Genomic DNA, 27,819 nt, shown 5'->3' with positions numbered 1-27,819 from the left:
CAGTAGTAGCATCTGATGTTCATTGTTCCCACATCTTGGTCCCCCAATACTGTCCCCCAAATACTGTTATACCGCTACACTGAAAATCCACAACCCACAGCTCCCAGTATATAATGTCCCACACAGCCTCCAGTATAAAATGTCCCACACAACCCCCAGTAAATAATGTCCCCCACTGTCCCCCCCGAAATTAATGTCCCCCAAAGCCTCCAAGCAATTAATGTCCCCCACAGCCCTCAGTATGTAATGTTCCCCACAGCCTCCAAGCAATTAATGTCCCCCACTGCCCTCCAGAAATTAATGCCCCCCAACGCTTCCCCCGAAATTGATGCCTCACACAGTCCCCTCAACAATGGATGTCCCACTAGCCCCTCCCAGTAATCGATGTATCCCACAATTGAAGTTGTCCCCTCCCCCGAGAAATTTATGTTCCCGATAGCAATTGATCCCCCCAATTAATTAATGCCACCCCTGATCATTGATGTCCCCCTAGTTCCCTCCCCAGCAATGAATGTCCCTCACAAGAGAATTAATGCTCCCCATAGATCCACAGCAAAAGGATGTCCCTCACGGTGGCCCCCTTTCCCCAAGAAATTAACTTTTTGAGGTGGTCGGTGCAGTGTTGGTGATGGCACTGATGCCAGCACCACTGCCTTCTTAAGTGCTGCCCAGTAAGTGCCCTTACCGGGCCCTCCCCAACACTGGGCCTGATAGTTATGCCACTGGTCTTGTGCTATTTGTAGTAAAGTATGGAGCTGATGACTCCGTTCTCCACTGGCCTCTATCTGCTTCTGGAGAGGACGAAGATAGAGGTGAGAGTGTGGAGAGCTGCCTGAAAAGTGGAGAAGTGTCCCACTGATTAGGTCCACGGGCTCCAGATCTTTTGGCCTAGCGGCCCCCTGGCATTAGGACGCATGCTAAACCGGCAGCTCCATCAATTAGAATAGGTCCTCCTTCCCGTGACCAGTGGGGATCTGTTCTTGTGATTGTGAGGGTCCAATTATGATTGTGGGACCCCACCAATCCAGTGGATAGGGGATAACAGTCACACTTGGTGTAACCCACACAAGCACATCGCAACTTTCTGTTAAGGGTCTTGCGTGACCATACTGGAGCAGATTTACTTACCCGGTCCTGTTGCGATCCTGCGGTGCGTTGTCTGACGAGGATTCGGGTCTGCCGCGATTCACAAACATTGTGCACCCGAGTTCCTGCATCCGTCGCTTCTGCGCCGAGGTCCGCCGGAGTTCACCTGCTTCTTCCTGGTGCATGTGAATGCTTGATCTTGCAACACATTTCCTTTTTTAAATTGTCCGAATCCGTCGGGTTGTCCGACTGCCACGCCCCCCTATTTCTGTCGCATGCAAGCCGGCGCCGATGCGCCACAATCTGATCGCCTGTGCCAAAAACCGGGCGCAATTCGGCACAAAACGGAAATAATCGCGAAACCCGACGTTTGGACCCTTAGTAAATGAGCCCCATTGTCTTTTTAAATTCCTTGGAATAAAGTTTATTGTTGATTTAAAAAAAAAAAACTCAGACAACCCCTTTAAGTAGTTTTTATTTACAGTATAGCGTAGAAAAATATTGAATTTCTCAATGAAAGTGGAATGTGGTGGTCTACCTGCTCTTTTTTTAATATTAATTTCATTTCTATTCAACGGTATAATTTTAATATAGGGTGCACTTCATTATAGGGAAGTTAAAGCACATTTTATTATATTAAGGCATATATTTGAAGCCCATACTCCAAAATTCTGGCTTTATAAAGTTGTGAAACAGTACATTTGCAACATTGTGAACTAATTTTTGGAATATTTAGAAGACTTAGGCTGTCAGTATTATTGGTCCTAATATGTAAAAAGTACGGAAAGTAAAGAACTGATTGACATCCTGGACTTATAATAGTTATAGATTTTGCCTACCCCAAAACAGCATTTCTTTAATGGAAATCTAAATCATAAAAATCAAGCATGTTAAACCAGTGTGACTGTGGTAATCTTCATATATCTGTTATTCATGGCCTCCTTTCTTCTAAAATAATTTTTTTAAATGATGCTAATGAAAATTATAGTAAAGGGTTACCAGAGCCCCCCTCCCTGTGCTGCAGATTCATATGCTGTTACACTGTGTAGGAACACTTTCCCCCATCCAACATGTGCGGTAACTTCCTCTGCTACAATGAGATTACATCAGGCAGAGGGAGGGGGAGGTGCTATGGTGGGAAGAGACAGTGTAACAGCCTGCGAAGTGACAGCACAGAGGGTCTCTGGTAACACCCCCAGGAGCCCTTCAGGCTAAATAGAATAGTTATAAAATTTGATTTCTGAATGGAGATCATGGATAACAAAGACGATTAGGACGGTTCCTTGATTTATGAGTAAGTGTTTATGATTTATCATGATGGATTTCAACGGTCCTTTAACCCCCTTTGGTTTTGGGAGTCCATAATTGGGTGGTTAAAGGAATTTGCAACCAGGGCTTATTTTAAGGGGTTGAGATTTAGTAAATTGTTCAGGCCTCTATTTCATAGGTGTCTCTCCAAGGACATCACCCCTAAAAACATCTTATATTTGCCTTGACCACCAGGGAGCATAACATGTAAATCAATAGTTTTATTAGATTGCCATGAAATTTACATATAACCCTTTCACCACTATAAATTATTTAAAAATACCTCCAAAAAATTGCCTATCCAGTATTGAAGGGGAAGAGACTGGTCAGGGCAAGGCTTCCTCTCGTCTTATGTGCCAAACCAGCTGCACGATCTGTCTCCATAGTACAATGTGTGCTCCTATGAGGTCAGCAAAATAAAATTTTGGCTGCCATTGTAATTGTGCCACGTGTTGAATCAGGAATTCCTGCATCCTCATTGGTTGGAGACTTGATAGGTGAAATACAAATTTGAAACAGTTTTCATAGAAAACTTTAAATTTTACTGTAAGACTCACATAAGTCACATAAAAGTCATGTGACATAATTTGGTTTTAATTCAACTTCAATATGGGGTTATTCTTTGCACAGTCCTGTTCTTTCCCAGCCTGGACATAAAAGCTCATTAAATCTTATTAAATTCCTTAAACTATGAAAATAAGGGAACTTTATTGCAAAGGAAAATCATGAGAGTATAAAACAATATGAACCACCTCTCTGCTATTGTATACGGGTTATATGGCTTATACCATTAGCTTAGAACATCGAGTAGAATTTTCCTAGTGTTGGAGTGGGCCATTGGATTTACTACTGCTATGCACACTGCTTGAAAAAATTATATCCCAAAGCTCCTAATCTGCAAAGAGCGCCACTCTTACCAATAGGCTGAGACTGGTATTGCAGCATTGCTCAAACCAAGTACATACAATACCAGACAAAGCTCATGTTCAGCAGTGGTGCTGTTAAAAAGACAACTCCTTTCTTAAAATCTCCTTTAAAAGGGCATTTCAGGATTTTTTTCACTCCTAGGAAAGGTCATCCATATTAGAATGGCAGGAGTCAGACAACTGGCACTTCCACTAAGCAACTACAGGACTCTAGTGGGCGCTACTTCCACTTCCAACGCTTATGATGTTGGAAACATGGTCTGGTTGTAGCTAAGTCCCATCCAAGTGAATAGTGCAGAGCTGCAATACCAAGCACTGCCACTATACAATGCACAGCCCTGTGCTTGGTTTACTTTGAAAAAGCCAAAATGATCACCTGAATGCTCGCGCAACAATAATTGTGCCGAAATATCAATCACCTATTAAATATGATTAATAAAAACAATCCTGGAATGCCCCTTTAAGGCAGTCATTAAAAGACCTATATCAATTGTAGCCTATGTTTACACAGTACTAAATAGTATTTTAACCCCTTAATCTAATACGGTCCAGCGTCGTTAAAGAAAATCTTCCATCAGAACCAGGAACACTAACTCATAGCTCCAGGCACTGTGACTGTGGTAATATTGATATCCATGGCCTCCGTCCTTCTAAAATTGACTTTTATAATTATGCTAATTAACCTAAAGTGCTCTGGTGGGTATTTCCCGAGCCCCTCTGTGTTGTTGGTGCACAGTGAGCAGAGCAGGTCTCCCATTGCACTTCCTGCTGCTAATAGATTACACAGGCAGAGGGAGGGGGGAGCGAGCAGGGGGTTGGGTAAGACAAAGAATGCTCATTGTAACAGCCTGTGAATCTGCAGCCCTGAGGGACTCTGGTAACATACAGCTGAGAGCCCTAGTGAGGCAGTGAGGAAGTTTTCCTACCTCCCGGCGCATCACTGTCTAACATCCCCTGGTGCAGTGTGCCGCATTTGCAAATCGATGCAGAGACCAGGGTGGCCATCTCCGCTTCATCTGCGCATGTCCACAAGAAGATGCTGACCGTGCAGGCGCAAGAATTGGGAGAAGAAAAACCAGGGGCGGGACCATGATTGGGACTTCAGGATGCGATGGGGTGTTTTTTTTAAATTCATTTGCATGATGACGAAGCAATTTTGCGAAGATGCGGGTTAAACGGTTCCTGAATTAACACACTAGTGATGGGAATTCCGGCTCTTCTTAGTGAGCTGGCTCATTAGGCTCCACTCACTAAGAAGAGCCGGCTCTTCTGGCTCCTGAACGGCTCCCTATTAAACATATAATAGGGAGCCGCAGGCCAGTCAGGCGCCCCGCACCACTGCACTTTTCACCTAATATTATCGGGTTTAAGGGGGCAGGGTGAGAAGTTTAGGGGCGGGCTTTAGTGAGCCATCGGCTCACTGAGGTGAGTACTCTCAGGTCGTTCACGTGAATGAGCCGGCTCTTTGTGCCAGCTCGTTCGCGAACGACCCATCACTAGCACACACGCAGAAGACACTGGACTCGCCAGAAGAGGATATAAGTGTATGAAATTAGTAAAAAAAGCAAGGATTATTATAAAAACTTTTGGATAGGGCTTACTATTGCTGATGTGGACATGGGGTGCACTGAAAATTGGATCCTGGTGACAGGTTCCCTCAGAAGTAATTTTGGAATTCTAGTCAATACTGTAGATCTCCTCAGGGATATTCTATAGCAGTGATGGCAAACCTTTTAGAGACCGAGTGCCCAAACTACAACAAAGACCCGCTTATTTATCGCAGAGTGCCAACACAGAAATTTAATTTGTGATTTATACTCCCTTCTCTGTCACAGTTTTCATTAATACCAGCACCTGAGGACACCAATATAGCAGAAAATAGTCCCAGGTACAGCTGTCACTTTAAAATAGCTCTGTGCACAGCAAGTCCTGGGCTGTCTGGGACTGCAGGAAGATACCTGGAGTCATCTCTGGTGATGGCCTGAGTGCCCACAGAAAGGGCTCTGAGTGCCACCTCTGGCACCAGTGCCATAGGTTAGCCATCACTGTTCTATAGGATCTCTATCAAAGCGCTGTCCTCTCTTCATGTTTTTTAGCTGAGGGGGGTGTCCGACTTTACCAAAACTGACTACCCAAAGTTATGATGACAGATGCCCTTTAAACAATGTGTGCAGCCCTTTAGATGTTCCCCGTGCGAGCGCTCCTGGATAATGCTTACTCCAAGCGTGAAAGATATTCAGTCATTTCCTCTCGCATTTTCCTGTGTGCAGGAAGCTGACAAATGATTTCTCTCTCTACTACAGAGAAAACCTGTATCCTTTCCGATGTTTATGGCAACTCCGAGCATGAACAGGTCATCAGTTCCATTATAAATATGAGCGCCCTTGGCTCCGCATTTACTGTAGGGCCCAGTGGGCTTCGATTCTCATGACCCGGCATATTTATTTTGAATAGCCTTTCGAAAGGATATAGGATATTATCATTCAGTGCGGCCTTGGCGCGGCTTGACATGAAATTTCATCATTGCACTGCTCCGTCTGCTTAGATAAAGGCCATTATTGTAGTGTGGTCAGGGGGGTAACTACAGGGGGCCAGGAATGGGCTGCGTGTTCCATGTGGAGAGATCTATAAATGACATCTAATAGTAGGGGGTCCTGAGGTTTTACTTTGGAGCACAGGAGCTTGAAGTTATCACTTAGGCTTAGTCATAGGCCAATAAAAGCCATTTTAAAGGGAATCTGTCAGCAGGGAGGCTATAAAAAAACTTACCTTTTCATAAACGAAAAAAAAAAAATAATTTCCAAAGTCATAGGCAAATGAGCTGAAAAGAGTCTCCTTTCATCAGAGACGAGTCACTTTTAGAGCCTGGAGGAGGTTAGTTATTATTAGTAACTGTAATATATATTTCCTCCTCCTTGTGGATGCCCCGTGTGATACATTTCATGCATGAATGGCTGAGAAGATTGTGCATAATGTCCTATCTGCAGGCAGCATGATATAGAGCAGGAGGAACTTAGTAGACTGTACATAGTGCCCTATCTGCAGGCAGCATGTTATAGAGCAGGAGGAGATGAGCAGATTGTACATAGTGTCCTATCTGCAGGCAGCATGTTATAGAGCAGGAGGAGCTGAGCATGTTGTACACAGTGTCCTATCTGCAGGCAACATGTTATAGAGCAGGAGGAGCTGAGCAGATTGTACATAGTGTCCTATCTACAGTCAGCATGTTATAGAGCAGGAGGAGCTGCAGATTGTATATAGTGTCCTGTGTGCAAGCAACATGTTATAGAGCAGGAGGAGCTGAGCAGATTGTGCATAATGTCCTGTCTGCAGACAGCGTGTAATAGAGCAGAATGAGTTATCTATCTATCTCTATATCTATTTATCTCTATATCTATTTCTCCCTATTTCTCTCTCTCTGTATATTTTTCTGTCTGTCTGTCTGTCTGTCTCTTTCTCTCTGTTACTCTCCTTTTCTCCCTGTCTCTCTCCCTCTCTGTTTGTCCCTGTGTTTCCCTGTCTGTCTATCTCTCTTTGTCCCCATGTGTCTGTCTCTATGGATCTCCATATTACCTCAGGGCAGCTGTCCCATACTCATTGCCTCTAGTAACCAATTAAAAGTCAAAGCTCAGTCTCTTTGTCTCTCTCTCTATCACTTTCTCTCTCTCTTTCTCTATATTACCTCAAACATGCTGTGTTATACTCATTGCCTCTAGCGACCAATCAGAGCTCAGAGCTCTGTCTCTGTCTGTCTTTTTCTGTCTCTCTCTGTCCCTCTTTGACTGTCTTTCTCTGTCTGTCTCTTTCTCTCTGTATCTCTCCATATTACCTCACATATAAGCTGTCTTATACTCATTGCCTATAGTAATCAAAGCTCAGAGCTCTGTCTCTGTCTTTCTTCCTTTGTCTCTCTCTGTCTCTCCTTGTCTGTCACTCTGTCTCTCCTTGTCTGTCTCTCTCTGTCTCTTTTTCTCTGTCTCGCTCCATATTACCTCACACATAAGCGTCTTATACTAATTGCCTTATACTCATATCATAGACAATGGCTCCTGCATATGGTGGTTGATAAGTGGATTTTTGGAAAGCTCAGGGTGAAAATTCCGACTCAAATCCTAGTCTATGCCGTTCCCTGAGTCACAGAGAGCAGCTGTGCAAAATTCGGTGATTGTAAAAGCGATTTAGATTCTATTAGTGGTCATACATACAAATACACACACATAGACTCAGCTTTATATATTATATCTACTGTATATTGGGGGAAATGATTATGAATTCAAAATTGTACACTTTATAGAAAAAGCATTAAGGGAGGGATGTATGATGTACCTGTATTACAGCACACATGTATTATAGAACACTATATCCACCCTCTGTCTGACTTTTTTTGCCTCTCCAAAATTGTTACCTGGCAAGATAAGGGAGTGGAGGGCGTGTAGACAAGTACTTAGAGATTTATCATCACTAAAGACGGAAAATAACAGAAATTACTAACACACATTTTTACCTGGTATTGATTTTCATAGATCATCACAGACGTAGATTTTATTTATTTCAAGATCCATCACTTTAAAGATTCTCTGCAGGTCACTTACCATTAGACATTTTTAGACTTTAGAATAGTTGGAGAATATGATATGTTTGAGAGCACAGCGCCCTCTTTTGGTATAAGATGTAATAGTTATACTTTAAAATAACTTCCAATGTTCTGGTACAACTGGTAATTAGTGATGAGCGAATCTGTGCTACGATTTGCAGGTTCTGTTTAAATCTACTTATTTTACGGCAGTGAATTGGATCCAAGGGCCACATTTATCACTTTTGTGCGCCTAAGTGTAGTAGTTGCGCCTAAATTCTGGCGCACTGTTTTGCCAGAATTATCCCAAGCTACAACCATCTGTGATAAGTATATTTTCTGCCTCTTATTAATCACTTTACTTTAACACAGTTTAGGCGCAATTTTGGCGCAGTTTAGGCGCAATGTTAGATTCGGGCACTTACATGTCATCCTGCTACAAGCTCCTCTCTGCTTCTCCCACAGCCCAGAATGAAGATAACACTCACAGCAGCACCCAGGTGTGTGACACCCTGCACCCAGTGACCTCCTCAGCAGGGGCTTCTCCTGGAGGGGATCCCCCAGTGCTGGTCTCCTGCTGCACCCCTGTAATTCTGCACAGTATCCTCCTCAGAAACACTGATGATACTGTGCAGAATTACATGGGGGACACTTGTATGTCGTATCTGCAACATTCTGCAAACTTCTGCAAACTTGTGCAAAGTTCTCTTCTCTCTTGCTCTGAGCTCAGGAGTTTGCAGAATGTTTTGTAAATAGAAGGTGATGAACTGTAAATAGAGTCTGCAGCTCCTGTCTGCAGTGTATCTAATGTATCTATTATATGTACTACTGTCTGGCTGAGCTTTGCTGCTAGAAATGAGCTGTTCTGCAAAGGGGCTCAGTGCTTTCTTCTCAGATAACGCCACCTTCGGGCTGGAGTGTTTTTGCGCCCGTTTTTGCGCCTAAATGAAAACGTTGCAAGTGATGAATATTATTAGGGGCAGCAAAACATCTGGATTGGTAAGATAGATGAGGGAAAGCTGGTTATTTTTGCTGCGCGGCTAATTTGGCGTTTAGTCGCAAAATGGCGCAAAAACGGTGCGCCTGAATGAAAAGGCGCAAAAACAACAGAAAAAACGAGTGATACATGTGGCCCATTGTTTCTATCTCTTATCTTTTATCAATCTTTCTGTCTGATCTATCTATTTATCATTCTATCAACTATTTATAATCTATCTATCTATCTATCTATCTCATATCTATCTCATATGTTACTATCTATCTATCTATCTCATGTCTATCTATCTATCCATCCATCCATCAATCAATCTACCTACCTACTTGCCTACCTACCAATCTCCCCATCCAGCTATCATATTAGCAGTCATTAAATTGCTATCCTCTAGGTGACCTTCTATGCAGAGCCATGAGCGGGTCCGGTTATTCATACGCACACGATTCCGTGTTTTCGCTGGCGCAGGTCCAGGCTTCTCCCTGGCATATCACTAATGAGTAATCTGTAGTACAATGCTACAATGAAAGGAGTAACATTATGATAAATGCCGCCCATTATGTCTGAATGTCAAGGGTTTGTGTAATGTGACAGTGTTGTAGACTACTTCAGAAGTTTGACAAAGTGCGCTACAAAATGGAAGTGAACGGTTTTTGTGTTCAGTGTCTGCGGGTCACGATAGAGGCGGACGTACACCCTCCGAATTCCAGAAAAATCAGGAAAGGAAGGGGAAAACACTTTAGTCTTGTGGTGACTTTGTACTCAATGTAATAAATCAAATTGTGTCCAGGACTGGGGGTCACTGACTTTTTCCTACAGTAGACTGTTTATAGTGCTTAATATTCCTTTATGCTTATGGAAGGCCATGCAGGTTTCTTAAAGGAAATCTACCATCAAATTTCATCATGATAAACCAGGGGTAAGTACTCATGGATCCAAGCACCGTGACTGTGGTTATCTTCTTACATTTGTTATCCATGACTTTCGTCCTTCTAAAATTAACTTTTAAAATTATGTCTGAGGAGCAACCGTAGCCCCACTGTGATCTGGCTTTACAAACTGTTACTCTGTTTCCCACTTCATGTGACTAGGGTGACATCATCTGAGATCCTGTTACATTTGCACATTCTACCCCATGTATGTATCTGATCAAATGAAATCACAGCAGCCTCCATGGAGGATGGGGAGGAGTAAAAGTCATGCCATCTGATCAGACAAATGCATGGTGTACAGTTGCTAATGTTAGGAGGCTAAATGACCTGTGATGATGTCACCCTGGTGACATGACATGCTGAGAAGAAGCATGGGACATGGGAAGGTGTATATGGGAGGGGCCGTTCGAGCAAGACAAGCATTTTCTGATGCCAGGGAATATAAGTTAAATTTGATTTATGAGATCTGAAAGAAACGCAATTTAGCTAAAAAAAAAAAGGATGGCAGTTAATTACTAGGGCTCTATGGGTTTTGCATATGAATTGAATTTGCATATAAAAGACATGTAGCCCAACACACCGGTAAGCCCCGGAAGAAGCCATATCAGGCGAAACTCGGAGTCGGGCGGTATACCGAGCGTGTTTGTTTTATCCATAAGGCCTTTTTAATCTTTACTCTTGTGAGTATTTCCATTAAAACAATTTTTACGATCAAAAAAGTACTGCACCATCGTTTTTTTCCTTTCTCTTCCCAAATCTAATAGTAATTAGAAGAAGGAATGAAGAAAGTGGAACAAGTAGTGGAGGAACAAGTTCCCGGGTGGGAACAATTAGGAGTAGCACTGAAGCTACGAGCTACCTTGAGAATCCCCAGGAGGGATGCCGTGCCGAGCTACCTTACCCTGTATGAGGATTTTTCATGCCCTAGGCATGCAACGCTGAGGACATTGGGTATGGACTAAGGACTGTCCCCGTGAGTACCAAAAATCTCTGGTTGGAAAGGTACTGCACCTTTTTTCCTAAATGTGGAGTGGATGAACATAGAGGCGGAGGATTAATCAATTTTGTACTAACATTTACTGGTTATTTTTTTTGGATCTTTTTAACCTGTATCCTCCTTGCGCCGTTTTTTTTTTCCATTCTTTTTTGCGAGTAAGGGTAAACTGAATATCGTTCTTCTAACTACTGGGACCGGCCTGGATCATCAGAATGCTGCTCCAAGTCTGCTCCAAGTCACGTGTTTCACTGACTTGCATGAGGTAGAATAATGGGACTTTTTACTGTCATTTTGATGATGTTTGGGGGCAATAGCAAGCAGCTGGCCAGCCTAAAGAAGACCTCTTTGCACCTTCGCCAACTTTTGCATTCTTTAATAGGTGCCACCCCACTAATTCTGATTTACCTTAAATTCTCTGAGCAGATCAGTGAATAATTTTCAGCTCTCCTACTGTCAGATGGGCAGAGCAAGGCTATCTGCTCCAGCCAAGTGCCACCAATCTGACCATAGAAACCCAATTAGAATATTGGGTCCCGAAACATTTAGACTCTCTATCGTCAGCTGGTTCTACTCATCTCATAGTAGAAAGCTGATATACTAAAAATACTCACCTGATTTTTGTCCCTATGCTTCAGCAGCATCCAGAAGCAGTTACTGACACTGATAAAACACTATCTATATCCAGATGGAGTTACTGTCACCGCGCTAAAGATGCTATGGGTAAACGCATGCAATTACTTGTTCTATGCTATGCTATGGGTACACACACAATTACTGTGGCTGCGGCTGCGCCAGAAAATGCTATGAGTATACACACAAAGTTATTATCACTGCCCTGAAAAGGGCAATTGTTTAACATTTCTAGCTGTCCCTCCTTATAGTAGCCTGCCCTCTTACCTACCTGCCCTGAAAAGGGCAATTATTACATTTTTCTAATTCCCTCACTGCCCCTATCTCCAGTTGCAGTTTTTCCCTCTCCCTCCCTAGTCTACCCAACTGGAATGCCACTGGGACACGTGACCCGACGTCCTATTCACTGTGTTACATTTCCAGCCTGACCAATCAAAGCCATTCCCATACTGGGCATAGTTGTGGTTGGTAGGTACTAAATGCTGGGGGAGCATTTAGATGCCTTACAATTATATATTTGTTTAGTTTGGGTTGTTTTTTTATGCCTGTTTAATCGGAACAGTAATTTAAGTGATTGGTAATGTCCTGATGAAGTTCCTGTTTACCCCCCCATTTCGCCATTGTTTAGATCCACAGTAGCTGTGAGCTGTTTTATAACATCTAAACCAATAAAGTCAATAGACGCCATAAATCAAGGGGCCCACACAATAAATAGGAAGAGTAAGTGAAGATTTATAAAGACGTACAAGGACACGGAGCAGGAGGGTTTGATGGGCTCTATCTAATCATCAAGCACAAAAGATTTATAAAGTTCATTATAAATTTACTGTTATAGGATTTGATGCAAATTATATCTGAAACTGTAAGCAGAATACAGCTCTTCAGAGCAGCGCTCTCGGTGCTATATAATGCATTGGGCTCACCTATAATGTTATGTTACATCACAGATAACACATTAGGATTCTGCAACATCCCCCACCGGGGCCTAGCCCTTGAGGTGAGGCCTGGAGACAGCCGGGGCCCGCGGTACCGGAGTGGCTGGCGGTTGCGGCCTAAGCACGCTATTGTCACGGTGCTTGGTACGGGGGAACCGGAGGGCTGTCCTACAGCCTGGCAGGTCTCCAGCAGGGTGGTGTTGGCAAGAAATGATGAGGGAGAGGCGGCTATAGCGGATCTCCCTGGGGCAACCCCTTAATGTCCCGAGTGTGAGTCTCTGGGTGATGGACAGGGTGCCGGTGATGAGGGTAGTTGTAGTAGCAGGGACCAGACGGAGACAGAAGTTGAAGAAAACAACTTACAGTTCGTTTATTGGAACCGCAGGAACCGCAGCAAACGTGCCTTTAACAGGTGGAGTACTGGAGAGGTATTTGGAGGGAGCCACAGGATGTATTTCACCAGCCTGGATGTATAGGGCAGGCTGGGAGGCAGCTGTGTCCTAGAGGATGCTTCAGCTCGGTCCTGGATCTCTTCAGGTATCACCCTTGAAGGTAGGAATGATACCCCTTTCCTCACTACACTAACTCTAGTCTAATCTTCCACTTCAGGCAGGGGCTAGGCTCTTCCTGCACTGGTCTGGTGTGCTAGAGTTTCTGAGCTACTGCTCAGCTAACTACTCTCTGCTTACGTCCTGCAGACCCAGAGGGCCTGACTAGGACCGGTCTATTCTCCCTTCTGGGAGAGACTGCTCTCTTCTCTCTCTTGGGAGAGACTTCTCTAGAACATTCCTGGCCAGAGGTTTTATTACCTTCCCTTGGTCAGGTGGTGGCTGCTCCTCCAATTACCTCTCAGTGCACAAAGACAGGATGTAACACAGACATTGGTTGACATAATTACATCACAAATTAACATCTGCCTTGCCAGGCAGGATTAACCACTGCAATTTCCCCTTGATCCTATAAGGACCATGTAGTGTAATGTGGTGTTACCTACAAGTGGGACGTATTCGCAAGCACTACCTCGCCATTGCATCGGCGAGGGTGTTGCATACCCCGGGGGCAATTGAAAGAGCCGCCCTCGGCTCGACTACAGTTGTTTTGGGGCACAGAGGGGGCTAAGGACACTTCTGGGAAGTGCAGGCTATGTGAGGTGTAGGGACAAACCGCCCATGGTCCTGGAGACAGGCACCTGGGTTGGTGTCGGACTAAGACAAAAATATATGTAGCTGTATGACAGTTGGTCGCTGACGCCATTAAACCGAACTGTACAGTAGGAAAGGTGTGGTGTCATGTCCTGTAATCCACTCCTTGCACCAAGGCCTGTATATTTGTTTGATCAACGCTTCTTCCCTGGCGGCAATTATATAAGGTGTCTATCTGCATTGCGTTAGCATATGCGACACAAGTACCTCCTGACTGGTATCCTTACCCATGTATGAGTGGCATCCAGGTGCTAGCTGTGTAACACCCCCGGTCCCCGTAGGACCCGCAGTTTACGGACTACCCCCATGTGCAAACCTCAGTTTGAGGGATCAGGTAGCGGTCAGTGTTTTACATAAAAGACGGTCCGACACAGCCACACTACAACCTGAAAAGCCTATGAAAGGGTTAATGCAGACTACTGGCAGATATGACAGTGTGCAACAGGTTAGCAAAATCACATTGGCTTAGCAGCCCAATGGGTACACATCTTATAACATAACGTTACAGATAGATAGGCTACTCAGAGTAGCACGGTAGTAAATGTCTCTTTTCCTGCAAAGAAAAGGCATAAAAAGTGCATGCAGAATGTCCATACCTAAAAAGGAAGGCATTAAGTGCAAAATAATAAGTCAATAGACATAGCAATTTTTCCCTGGAGTATCTGGCAAAAGTCTCTCAGAAGGTCTCTAATGACAAAGTCCATCTTCTGGGTACAGCCCTTGATGTGGGGAAAAGTGCACTGAAAAGCAAAGGGTCTCCTCTAGTGTAGAGGGACAGAGTCCTTTGAAGAAACTCTCTGCTGTGGCAGAGGAAGGGGTGCTATCATAGCACATGACAGTGTATAATCTCTTGACTGAGATAAATAAGGGTAAGAGTCTCAGGACAGTCTCTGGCTCTTTAGGGAAAGTGGAGGTAAATACACACAATATGTACAAAGGACATAGTACCTGGAGAGGGCTACAGCCCTTCAGGGATTAGTCAGTATCGCTGGGTTCAGCAAAGACAGGATCCAGCTCCTGCAGGGAATCCTGCGCATCCTCAGCGGGAGTAGGTGCCGGCTGGGGACACCCGGTGGCAGCAGTGGGTACTGCAGGTGCAGCAACATCCTCCGGACCTTCAGGGGGAGGAGCGCTGTCGCCCGGGGTGTCGGCTGTTCCAGCCGGGGGCTCAACTGAGCCAGGGACCACAGAGGGGTCCAGGAAAAAAATAAACGGAGTCCAGCGGCCGTGCCGCGGCTCCTTCCAGCTCCGGTTCTTCCGGGGCCGGGTCATCACCCCATTGGTAACCGGCAAGGGGAGATGCGGGCCTAGATGGAACCTCCGGACAAGGTTCACTAGCCGGGATGTCCTCACCCACAGAAGAGCCGCGGGACCTGACAGTGCTCCCGGCAGGGGAACCGGTGGGGGTGGCGCCCTGTATCATGCCCGGCCCATGGATGGCAATGGGACCCGTACTCACAATTACTGTGGATGGGGCATTCACGTGGGTCACCGCCCGGGGACTTGCAGCCGAGGAGGAAGAGGTGTTCGGAGACTCCGGCCACTCGTCGTCCTCATACCAGTCGTCCTGCGGGAAGTAACGGTCCTCGTCGGAGTCGGGGATCCGGAGCACGCCAGCCGCCCAGGGTCCTCGGGGTCCTTCCTGCAGGGAGAACTCGATACACTCGCCTGGCTTGAGGTTGTGCAGGCTCTCCGGCAGATCAGGCCTCTTGACGGACCGGCGGGGTATAAATACTTCCCATCCGGTGTAGTCCTGGGTAGCGAAGCCATAGCCCTTCCGCTTGTCGAAGAACCGGACCATGCCAGTGGTGCGATTCTTCTCGACCCAAGCTCCAGCTGTAGATCGGCCGGCCATGTACCGCTAGGCCTCCTTCTCTCTGCGTCGCTGGTCCGAGACAGCGTCTCGGAGCCGCCGGCGGGCGGCCTCACCTCGGCCTTGAGGCTGCGGAGGTGTCGGTGCTGGGGCTCGTGGCTCCGGTGCAGGCTCGGATCTCCTTGGTCGACAGGTAGGTGCCGGAACAGGAGCAGGAACCACCGGAGGGTCAGGAACCACCACATCGGGGCTAGCAGGCCGCGCAGCAGGAGCAGTAGGCCTTGGAGCAGGTGGAGCGGCAACACTAGGACCAGGCGTTGGCTCAGCAGGAGTCGGGACCTCCCCACGTGGCGCCTCCACGTGGACCCGCTGTACCGGGATGGTAGCCGGGACAGGGACGAGGAACCTCCCGGGTGGGATTTGATACTGCGTCACCGTTTGGTAGCATGTCCTGGTGACGAAGGCCCGAGTCAATCCTCGGTGCAGCCGATGTCCAGCGGAGGGTCTTCGGACGGGCTGCGCAGAGACCACCACCATAGTCTCTAAGACCTCATAAAACTCCGGACGCTCCACAGGAGGGAAAGGCGGAGGACCCCACATGGCGTTGTCCTCTCTGTCCAAAGTCCACTCCAGTTCTGGCGCTTCTCTGAGGCAGGGCAGGAAGTCCGCCTCGAGCCAGTGGGAGGAGTCCGAGTCCTTCCCGCCAAGAGCTGTGGCGGGCTCTAATTTTTCCTGCGCCACAGGAGGCGGGGTTCGCGCGCTTCGCGCGTGGGTGGAGCTTGATGCGTCATCTGTATTTCCCGCCAGTGAAGGTTTTGGCGGGCTGGAATTATTTGCTGCGCCACAGTTTCTGAGGTAAAAATCTTTAGGCGCGGCAGCGCCGGATGTAGCAGAGCTGGTACAGTTCTTGCCAGGATTAACCTCTGGAGTGCGGGCAGCAGTATAACACAGTTCATTCCAGAAACACACAAGTCCTTGGGCCTAAACCCGGATGGCAGCAGGGTTAGGCAATACAGTCTTTTTAATAAAGGAAAGTCTTTAATGCCGTAATAAGGCACAGAAGTCTATATCCTGTTCGTGACGCCACTTGCAACATCCCCCACCGGGGCCTAGCCCTTGAGGTGAGGCCTGGAGACAGCCGGGGCCCGCGGTACCGGAGTGGCTGGCGGTTGCGGCCTAAGCACGCTATTGTCACGGTGCTTGGTACGGGGGAACCGGAGGGCTGTCCTACAGCCTGGCAGGTCTCCAGCAGGGTGGTGTTGGCAAGAAATGATGAGGGAGAGGCGGCTATAGCGGATCTCCCTGGGGCAACCCCTTAATGTCCCGAGTGTGAGTCTCTGGGTGATGGACAGGGTGCCGGTGATGAGGGTAGTTGTAGTAGCAGGGACCAGACGGAGACAGAAGTTGAAGAAAACAACTTACAGTTCGTTTATTGGAACCGCAGGAACCGCAGCAAACGTGCCTTTAACAGGTGGAGTACTGGAGAGGTATTTGGAGGGAGCCACAGGATGTATTTCACCAGCCTGGATGTATAGGGCAGGCTGGGAGGCAGCTGTGTCCTAGAGGATGCTTCAGCTCGGTCCTGGATCTCTTCAGGTATCACCCTTGAAGGTAGGAATGATACCCCTTTCCTCACTACACTAACTCTAGTCTAATCTTCCACTTCAGGCAGGGGCTAGGCTCTTCCTGCACTGGTCTGGTGTGCTAGAGTTTCTGAGCTACTGCTCAGCTAACTACTCTCTGCTTACGTCCTGCAGACCCAGAGGGCCTGACTAGGACCGGTCTATTCTCCCTTCTGGGAGAGACTGCTCTCTTCTCTCTCTTGGGGGAGACTTCTCTAGAACATTCCTGGCCAGAGGTTTTATTACCTTCCCTTGGTCAGGTGGTGGCTGCTCCTCCAATTACCTCTCAGTGCACAAAGACAGGATGTAACACAGACATTGGTTGACATAATTACATCACAAATTAACATCTGCCTTGCCAGGCAGGATTAACCACTGCAATTTCCCCTTGATCCTATAAGGACCATGTAGTGTAATGTGGTGTTACCTACAAGTGGGACGTATTCGCAAGCACTACCTCGCCATTGCATCGGCGAGGGTGTTGCAATTCTCCACCTTTTCATCGTCACTTAGAATAGGACATGGATAATTATAACAGGAAATGTAACTAGCAATCACAGTGTCCGTTAAAGGGGTTTTCAGGAGGTGGAAAAAGATGGCTGCAGTCTTCCAAAAACAGCACCACACCTGACCATGGTTACTGCCAGTACTGCAGCTCAGCTGTATAGAAATGAATGGAGCTTAGTTGCAATACCACACACTACCCATGGTCAGGTGAGGCACTGTTTTTGGAAGACTGCAGCCATGTTTTTCCACCTCCAGAGAACCCCTTTAACAACATCAGGAACAAGTCCTAGAGACCACATGGAAGAGCCTGCTGTGCTCCAACATACTCCATGTGTATGAAGATACAGATGTGTCCTCCATTAACTTAGCTCTACTTTGGCTAATCACAACCTGACTGGGTTCACAACAGTTTGGCAATTAAAAAATTGGAAGCAGGTAGTACAAACATGAGTTTTAGCTGATAATGGGTAATAAATCAGGTGTATACAGAAAGGGGGGAATTATATAGGGGACTAGAAAAATGGGGATATTGTACAGTGTGTGTGATGGTGGGGGGCACATGAAGGGGGCATCAGATTTTGGCCACTGCCCCTGGGCGGTGGGATTGCCGTATGTGCTGATACAGCTGTACAGATATGATTTCAATGTTCACTTTGCATGCGGATCCAGATTTTGGTATTAATCCAATATTTGTATTACTTACAGGGCTTACAGACTTGGCATAGGCCCAGAGCCCCCTGTCCTAAAGGGGCCCCCTGCATATGGACTTTTTTTGGCAAAGGATGTATTGCTCCTTTAATAACCCTTGATTGAATGCTAAGGTGAAGATGCTTGTAATCTGTCTCTTGTGTGTATATTTATCATTTATCTAGCTATCTATCAGTCCATCTATCAATCAATCGATCTTCTATCTCTACTGTATCTCTTATCTATCATCTATTTATCTATCTAATCTACTTTATATTTGTGCATCTATAAATCTATATCATCTTCCATATCTATCTTCTATCATCCATCTCCCTATCATCTGTCTATCTCCTATACCAGGGATGGCGAACCTTTTGGGAACAGAGTGCCCAAGCTACAACCAAAACCCACTTATATGTCGCAAAGTGCCAACTTGACAATTTAAGCAGTAACTGATTGATCCCTGCTGTATCACAGGTTTTAATCGTATGGGCATCCTGAGTTCACCAATACAATAGAAAGATGATGGAGAAATTTGGATTGTAGCTTCCCTCCAGGGTCCCCTGAAGAGGAAGGATCAGGGTTCCCAGAGCAGGAGCTCCAATAACAATCCATCTCTACCCATACCTTCTTGCTCCTCCTTTAGTCCTGGCAGCCAAATAGCATGGCACGTCCTGGGCTGTATTTGATCACAGGAGGAAGCCTTGAGTCCTAGCTGGCAAACTCTGTGTTGGGGTGAAGGCCTGGGTGCCCACAGAAAGAGCTCCGAGTGCCACCTCTGGCACCCGTGCCATAGGTTCGCCACCACTGTCCTATACAATCCTCCTACAGTCCCATATTACAAATTGCCTTACTATAATACAAAGTATTATTATTGTGCAGGGCAAAAGGAGCCTCTTACTGACTGTAACTGTTCACAAAATAGTTTTATTTTGGGGCCCCACTTTTAGTTTTGCTCAGGGCCCCACTGTATCTAAAACCGGCCCTGATTACTTACCATGGATGTATAGGTATTACTTTGCAGGAACATGTTGTATCAACCAGAATAGTAGATTTAAAACTGGAAAACAGGAGAATTTGGGGTTGGAAAGAGGTAGACAGAGTAATTATTCTGCATGTGTCACCAGCTTTCCCCTAGTTTTCCCGCAGATGAGGTTCCTGTACATTGTACATACTTGCCACAATTATGAATATATAGGACTCCTTCCTTCAGGATCATGTTGTCAATGTCAAATAGGTGCTGACTAGAGATGAGCGAACATGCTCGTCCGAGCTTGATGCTCGGTCGAGCATTAGGGTACTCGAAACTGCTCGTTACTCGGACGAATACTTCGCCCGCTCGAGAAAATGGCAGCTCCCGCCGTTTTGCTTTTTGGCGGCCAGAAACAGAGCCAATCACAAGCCAGGAGACTCTGCACTCCACCCAGCATGACGTGGTACCCTTACACGTCGATAGCAGTGGTTGGCTGGCCAGATCAGGTGACCCTGGGATAGACTAGCCGCTGGCCGCGCTGCTCGGATCATTCTGTCTCTGGATGCCGCTAGGGAGAGAGCTGCTGCTGGTCAGGGAAAGCGTTAGGGTGTTCTATTAGCTTACTGTTAGGCAGGAGTGATTCTCAAAGAACCCAACAGCCCTTCTTAGGGCTACAATAACGTTCTACTTTTTTTATTTTAATTTGCATCTTTTACCATTTTGTGAGGAATTAGCAGGGGGACTTGCTACCGTTGTGTTTAGCTCTTAGTGGCACACATATCCATAGCAAAGACCGAAGTGGCAAAATTCAGTAGGGGTTGGATTTCTATTAGGCAATAACTCAGTGTCATCTCATCTGGCATAGTAGTGTGCTTCCTTTGATACTTGGCTAGAAAATAGCCATAGGAGAATACAAACAGCTTCTTGAAGCCTACAGTAGCGTTCTATATATTTGATTTCTGGTTGATCTGCTGGTGGCTGTAGTTTCTGCAGTGCATGTACTTGCCAATTCTGAGCAATTTGTAGTGAGACTTGCGACCGCTGTGTTCTGCGCTTAGTGGCGCACATATCCATAGCAAAGGCCGAAGTGGGAAAATTCAGTAGGGGTTGGATTTCTATTAGGCAATAACTCAGTGTCATCTCATCTGGCATAGTAGTGTGCTTCCTTTGATACTTGGCTAGAAAATAGCCATAGGAGAATACAAACAGCTTCTTGAAGCCTACAGTAGCGTTCTATATATTTGATTTCTGGTTGATCTGCTGGTGGCTGTAGTTTCTGCAGTGCATGTACTTGCCAATTCTGAGCAATTTGTAGTGAGACTTGCGACCGCTGTGTTCTGCGCTTAGTGGCGCACATATCCATAGCAAAGGCCGAAGTGGCAAAATTCAGTAGGGGTTGGATTTCTATTAGGCAATAACTCAGTGTCATCTCATCTGGCATAGTAGTGTGCTTCCTTTGATACTTGGCTAGAAAATAGCCAGAGGAGAATACAAACAGCTTCTTGAAGCCTACAGTAGCGTTCTATATATTTGATTTCTGGTTGATCTGCTGGTGGCTGTAGTTTCTGCAGTGCATGTACTTGCCAATTCTGAGCAATTTGTAGTGAGACTTGCGACCGCTGTGTTCTGCGCTTAGTGGCGCACATATCCATAGCAAAGGCCGAAGTGGCAAAATTCAGTAGGGGTTGGATTTCTATTAGGCAATAACTCAGTGTCATCTCATCTGGCATAGTAGTGTGCTTCCTTTGATACTTGGCTAGAAAATAGCCAGAGGAGAATACAAACAGCTTCTTGAAGCCTACAGTAGCGTTCTATATATTTGATTTCTGGTTGATCTGCTGGTGGCTGTAGTTTCTGCAGTGCATGTACTTGCCAATTCTGAGCAATTTGTAGTGAGACTTGCGACCGCTGTGTTCTGCGCTTAGTGGCGCACATATCCATAGCAAAGGCCGAAGTGGCAAAATTCAGTAGGGGTTGGATTTCTATTAGGCAATAACTCAGTGTCATCTCATCTGGCATAGTAGTGTGCTTCCTTTGATACTTGGCTAGAAAATAGCCAGAGGAGAATACAAACAGCTTCTTGAAGCCTACAGTAGCGTTCTATATATTTGATTTCTGGTTGATCTGCTGGTGGCTGTAGTTTCTGCAGTGCATGTACTTGCCAATTCTGAGCAATTTGTAGTGAGACTTGCGACCGCTGTGTTCTGCGCTTAGTGGCGCACATATCCATAGCAAAGGCCGAAGTGGCAAAATTCAGTAGGGGTTGGATTTCTATTAGGCAATAACTCAGTGTCATCTCATCTGGCATAGTAGTGTGCTTCCTTTGATACTTGGCTAGAAAATAGCCAGAGGAGAATACAAACAGCTTCTTGAAGCCTACAGTAGCGTTCTATATATTTGATTTCTGGTTGATCTGCTGGTGGCTGTAGTTTCTGCAGTGCATGTACTTGCCAATTCTGAGCAATTTGTAGTGAGACTTGCGACCGCTGTGTTCTGCGCTTAGTGGCGCACATATCCATAGCAAAGGCCGAAGTGGCAAAATTCAGTAGGGGTTGGATTTCTATTAGGCAATAACTCAGTGTCATCTCATCTGGCATAGTAGTGTGCTTCCTTTGATACTTGGCTAGAAAATAGCCATAGCAATAGGATAGGATTGTTTGGTTTTAAAAACTCAAAAAAAAACAAAAAACACAAAAAAAAAAAAAAACACAAAAAAACACCAAAAAAAAACAAAAAGAAGTAAAAAAAAAAAAAAAGTTATAACTCTCATTTTAAAAATGTTTAACCCGAGGGCTAGGGGTAGAGGACGAGGGCGGGGACGTGGGCGTCCAACTACTGCAGGGGTCAGAGGCCGTGGTCCTGGGCGGGGTGAGACACCACCTGCTGATGAGGGAGCAGGGGAACGCCGCAGAGCTACACTCCCTAGGTTCATGTCTGAAGTTACTGGGACTCGTGGTAGAGCACTGTTGAGGCCAGAACAGTGCGAACAGGTGATGTCGTGGATTGCCGACAATGCTTCGAGCAATTTGTCCACCAGTCAGTCTTCCACGCAGTCCACCCATGTCACCGAAATCGGCACTCCTCCAGCTCCTGCACCTCAGCCTCCTCCCCCCCAGTCTGCCCCCTCCCAGCAAAATTTGCCATTTGAACCGGCATACTCTGAGGAACTGTTTTCTGGACCCTTCCCACAGTCACAAACCACTTGTCCGGTTGCTGATGAGCAATTTTCCGATGCCCAGGTTTTCCACCAGTCACAGTCTGTGGGTGATGATGACCTTCTTGACGTAGTGGAAGTGTGTAAAGAGGTGTCCGACGATGAGGAGACACGGTTGTCAGACAGTGGGGAAGTTGTCAGGGCAGGAAGTCCGAGGGGGGAGCAGACTGAGGGATCGGAGGATGATGAGGTGACAGACCCAAGCTGGGTTGAGAGGCCGGGTGAACACAGTGCTTCTGAGACGGAGGAGAGTCCTCGACCTGAACAGGTTGGAAGAGGCAGTGGTGGGGCCAGACGGAGAGGCAGGGCCAGAGCTGGTGCATCAGCGCCACTGTCAACTAGTGAAGCTCCCGTGGTGAGGGCTCTTGCGGCGAGGGCTAGATCTTCAGAAGTGTGGAGGTTCTTTAAGGAAACACCGGATGACCGACGGACTGTGGTGTGCAACATTTGCCAAACCAGGCTCAGCAGGGGTTCCACCACTACTAGCTTAACTACCACCAGTATGCGCAGGCATATGAATGCTAAGCACCCCACTCAGTGGCAACAAGCCCGTTCACCTCCGGCCGTGCACACCACTGCTCCTTCCCCTGTGTCAGCTGCTAGTCAGCCCCCTGCCCAGGACCCTGGCACAAAAACCCCATCGTCGCCTCCACGATCCTCCACAGCATCCACCAGCGTTCAGCTCTCCATACCCCAGACGCTGGAGCGGAAACGCAAATATAGTGCAACCCACCCGCACGCCCAAGCCCTTAATGTGCACATCTCCAGATTGCTTAGCCTGGAGATGCTGCCCTATAGGCTAGTAGAGACCGAGGCCTTTCGCAACCTCATGGCGGCGGCCGCCCCTCGGTATTCGGTCCCCAGCCGCCACTACTTTTCCCGATGTGCCGTCCCAGCCCTGCACCAGCACGTGTCAGACAACATCATCCGTGCCCTGACCAACGCCGTTTCTGACAAGGTCCACCTGACCACGGACACGTGGACGAGTGCTGCCGGGCAGGGCCACTATATATCGCTGACGGCACATTGGGTTAACTTGGTGGAGGCTGGGACCGAGTCTGACCCTGGGGCTGCTCATATACTGCCGACGCCGAGGATTGCGGGGCCTACCTCGGTCCAGGTGTTTCAGGCCTACTATGCCTCCTCCTCCTCCCACCCCTCCTCCACCTCCTCCTCCGAACTACCATCCGTGGGCACGGCGCCATCAGTCGGTAGCTCTAGGCACAGCAGCAGTGCCGTCGCTAAGCGACAGCAGGCGGTGCTCAAACTGCTGAGCCTAGGCGACAAAAGGCACACCGCCCAAGAGCTATTACAGGGCATCACGGCGCAGACTGATCTGTGGCTGGCACCGCTGAACCTCAAGCCGGGAATGGTTGTGTGTGACAACGGCCGTAACCTGGTGGCGGCTCTGCAACTCGGCAGACTGACACATGTGCCATGCCTGGCCCATGTGTTAAATCTGATAGTGCAGCGTTTCCTCAAGACATACCCCAATCTGTCTGATTTGCTCACGAAGGTGCGCCGCATCTGTGCGCATTTCAGGAAGTCCAGCCCAGATGCTGCCACTCTCAGGGCAGCGCAGCGCCGCCTCCAACTGCCCGCTCACCGACTGTTGTGCGACGTGCCCACGAGGTGGAATTCAACACTGACCATGTTATCCAGAGTTTACCAGCAGCGCAGAGCGATTGTAGACTGCCAGATGTCAACTTCCACCAGAACTGGTAGTCAGGTCAGTCAGCTTCCTCAAGTCTACAATGAGGAGTGGACGTGGATGTCTGATATCTGTCAGGTGCTGAGTAACTTTGAGGAGTCAACACAGATGGTCAGTGGCGATGCCGCCATCATCAGCCTCACCATCCCGCTGCTTGGCCTGTTGAAAAACTCTCTGGTCAGCATGAAGTCGGAAGCTTTGCGCTCGTCACAAGAGACGGGGGAAGAATATTCCCTTGTTGATAGCCAAAGCACCCTGAGGTCTGTTTCTCAGCGCATATCGGAGGAGGTGGAGGTGGAGGAAGATGAGGAGGAAGAGGAGGAGAATGTTGGCGAGACACAAGAGGGGACCATTGTTGAGTCCTTCACTGTTCAGCGTGTATGGGCAGAAGAAGAGGAGTTGGAGGAGTTGGAGGAGGAGGAAATGGACAGTCAGGCCAGTGAGGGGAGTGAATTCTTACGCGTTGGTACTCTGGCGCATATGGCAGATTTCATGCTAGGCTGCCTATCCCGTGACCCTCGCGTTCAAAGAATTTATTCCAGCACCGATTACTGGGTGTTCACTCTCCTGGACCCACGGTACAAGCAAAATCTTCCCACTCTCATCCCTGGAGAGGAAAGGAGTGTGAGAATGCATGAATACCAGCAGGCCCTGGTGCACAAGCTGAAACAGTATTTCCCTTCTGACAGCGCTAGCGGCAGAGTGCGTAGTTCTGCGGGACAAGTAGCGAGGGAGAGTAGGCGAGCAGGCAGCTTGTCCAGCACTGGCAAGGGTACGCTTTACAAGGCTTTTGCCAGCTTTATGTCACCCCAGCAAGACACTGTCACCTGTCCCCAGTCTCGGCAGAGTAGGGCTGATCTTTACAGAAAGATGGTGAGGGAGTACGTAGCTGACCATACCATCGTCCTAAATGATCACACAGCTCCCTACAACTACTGGGTTTCAAAGCTGGACATGTGGCACGAACTGGCGCTGTACGCCTTGGAGGTTCTTGCCTGCCCTGCCGCTAGCGTCTTGTCCGAGCGGGTTTTCAGTGCAGCTGGTGGCATCATCACCGATAAGCGTACACGCCTGTCGACTGACAGCGCTGACAGGCTGACGCTTATTAAAATGAATAAAGGCTGGATTTCTCAGAATTTCCAATCTCCACCAGGTGAAGGAAGCTCAACCTGAATAATTGATCCACTCCTCCTCCTCCTCCTCATTTTCCTCCTTCTCCTCCTCTTTGTACAGTAAAGCAGAGGAAAATGGCTATTTTTTGACAGGGCCCACTGGCTCTTGCTATAGTACTTCATGCATTTAATTTTTCTGGAGGGCCACCTACCCGGTCCTCTGTTTGAAACAATTTTTGTGAGTGCCACATACAGGCACTCAATCTATTCCATTTTTCTGGAGGGCCACCTACCCGGTCCTCTGTTTTAAAAAATTTTTGGGACTGCCACATACAGGCACTCAATCTATTCCATTTTACTGCAGGGCCACCTACCTGCTCCTCTGGTTTGAACAATTTTTGGGACTGCCACATACAGGCACTCAATCTATTCCATTTTACTGGAGGGCCACCTACCTGCTCCTCTGGTTTGAAACATTTTTGGGACTGCCACATACAGGCACTCAATCTATTCCATTTTACTGCAGGGCCACCTACCTGCTCCTCTGGTTTGAACAATTTTTGGGACTGCCACATACAGGCACTCAATCTATTCCATTTTACTGCAGGGCCACCTACCTGCTCCTCTGGTTTGAACAATTTTTGGGACTGCCACATACAGGCACTCAATCTATCCCATTTTACTGGAGGGCCACCTACCTGCTCCTCTGGTTTGAAAAATGTTTGGGACTGCCACATACAGGCACTATCCAAATTAAATTGTCTCCATAGCAGCCTCCACACGTTGTCTCCATTGCTACCTCCAAAAGTCGTCCATATAGCTGCCTCCATACATCGTCCCTTTATCAAACGAGGTGTGTCAGGCAGAAATTTGGGTTGTTTTCATGGATTCCACATCAAAGTTGTTAACTTTGTCGCCACCCTGCTGTGTTATCCACAAAATATACTGGCAAACTTTTACCATTTAGGGATATTATTTCAGCGCTTCTTGCGCATCTGTTTACATTCCCCTCACCCGGCATATCCTAAACTTATAAGAACGCTACTACACTTGATCTTATACAAAAGGTTCTTAGAAGTGCTGTTTGGGGAGTAGCCTAGAGACAGGGGCTTGGATTGGCGAAAGCTCGCCTGGCAGCGGAACGCCAGCTCCATGCGCATCATGCGCTTCTTGCGCATCTGTTTACATTCCCCTCACCCGCCATATCCCAAACTTATAAGAACGCTACTACACTTAACTTGGTGCAGGCTGGGACCGAGTCTGACCCTGGGGCTGGTCATATACTGCCGACGCAGAGAATTGCGGGGCCTACCTCGGTCCAGGTCTCAAAGGCCTACTATACCTCCTCCCACCCCTCCTCCACCTCCTCCTCCTCCGAATTACCATCCGTGGGCATGGCGCCATCAGTCGGTAGCTCTAGGCACAGCAGCAGTGCCGTCGCTAAGCGACAGCAGGCGGTGCTGAAACTGCTGAGCCTAGGCGATAAAAGGCACACCGCCCAAGAGCTATTACAGGGCATTCCACATCAAAGTTGTTAACTTTGTCGCCACCCTGCTGTGTAATCCCCAAAATATACTTGCAAACTTTTACCATTTAGGGATATTATTTCAGCGCTTCTTGCGCATCTGTTTACATTCCCCTCACCCGGCATATCCTAAACTTATAAGAACGCTACTACACTTGATCTTATACAAAAGGTTCTTAGAAGTGCTGTTTGGGGAGTAGCCTAGAGACAGGGGCTTGGATTGGCGAAAGCTCGCCTGGCAGCGGAACGCCAGCTCCATGCGCATCATGCGCTTCTTGCGCATGTTTACATTCCCCTCACCCGCCATATCCCAAACTTATAAGAACGCTACTACACTTAACTTGGTGCAGGCTGGGACCGAGTCTGACCCTGGGGCTGGTCATATACTGCCGACGCAGAGAATTGCGGGGCCTACCTCGGTCCAGGTCTCAAAGGCCTACTATACCTCCTCCCACCCCTCCTCCACCTCCTCCTCCTCCGAATTACCATCCGTGGGCATGGCGCCATCAGTCGGTAGCTCTAGGCACAGCAGCAGTGCCGTCGCTAAGCGACAGCAGGCGGTGCTGAAACTGCTGAGCCTAGGCGATAAAAGGCACACCGCCCAAGAGCTATTACAGGGCATTCCACATCAAAGTTGTTAACTTTGTCGCCACCCTGCTGTGTAATCCCCAAAATATACTTGCAAACTTTTACCATTTAGGGATATTATTTCAGCGCTTCTTGCGCATCTGTTTACATTCCCCTCACCCGGCATATCCTAAACTTATAAGAACGCTACTACACTTGATCTTATACAAAAGGTTCTTAGAAGTGCTGTTTGGGGAGTAGCCTAGAGACAGGGGCTTGGATTGGCGAAAGCTCGCCTGGCAGCGGAACGCCAGCTCCATGCGCATCATGCGCTTCTTGCGCATGTTTACATTCCCCTCACCCGCCATATCCCAAACTTATAAGAACGCTACTACACTTAACTTGGTGCAGGCTGGGACCGAGTCTGACCCTGGGGCTGGTCATATACTGCCGACGCAGAGAATTGCGGGGCCTACCTCGGTCCAGGTCTCAAAGGCCTACTATACCT

The sequence above is a fragment of the Engystomops pustulosus genome, chromosome 4 (genome assembly GCF_040894005.1).
Source record: "Engystomops pustulosus chromosome 4, aEngPut4.maternal, whole genome shotgun sequence".
NCBI lineage: Eukaryota > Metazoa > Chordata > Amphibia > Anura > Leptodactylidae > Engystomops > Engystomops pustulosus.
Note: the sequence above shows the minus strand (reverse complement) of the source record.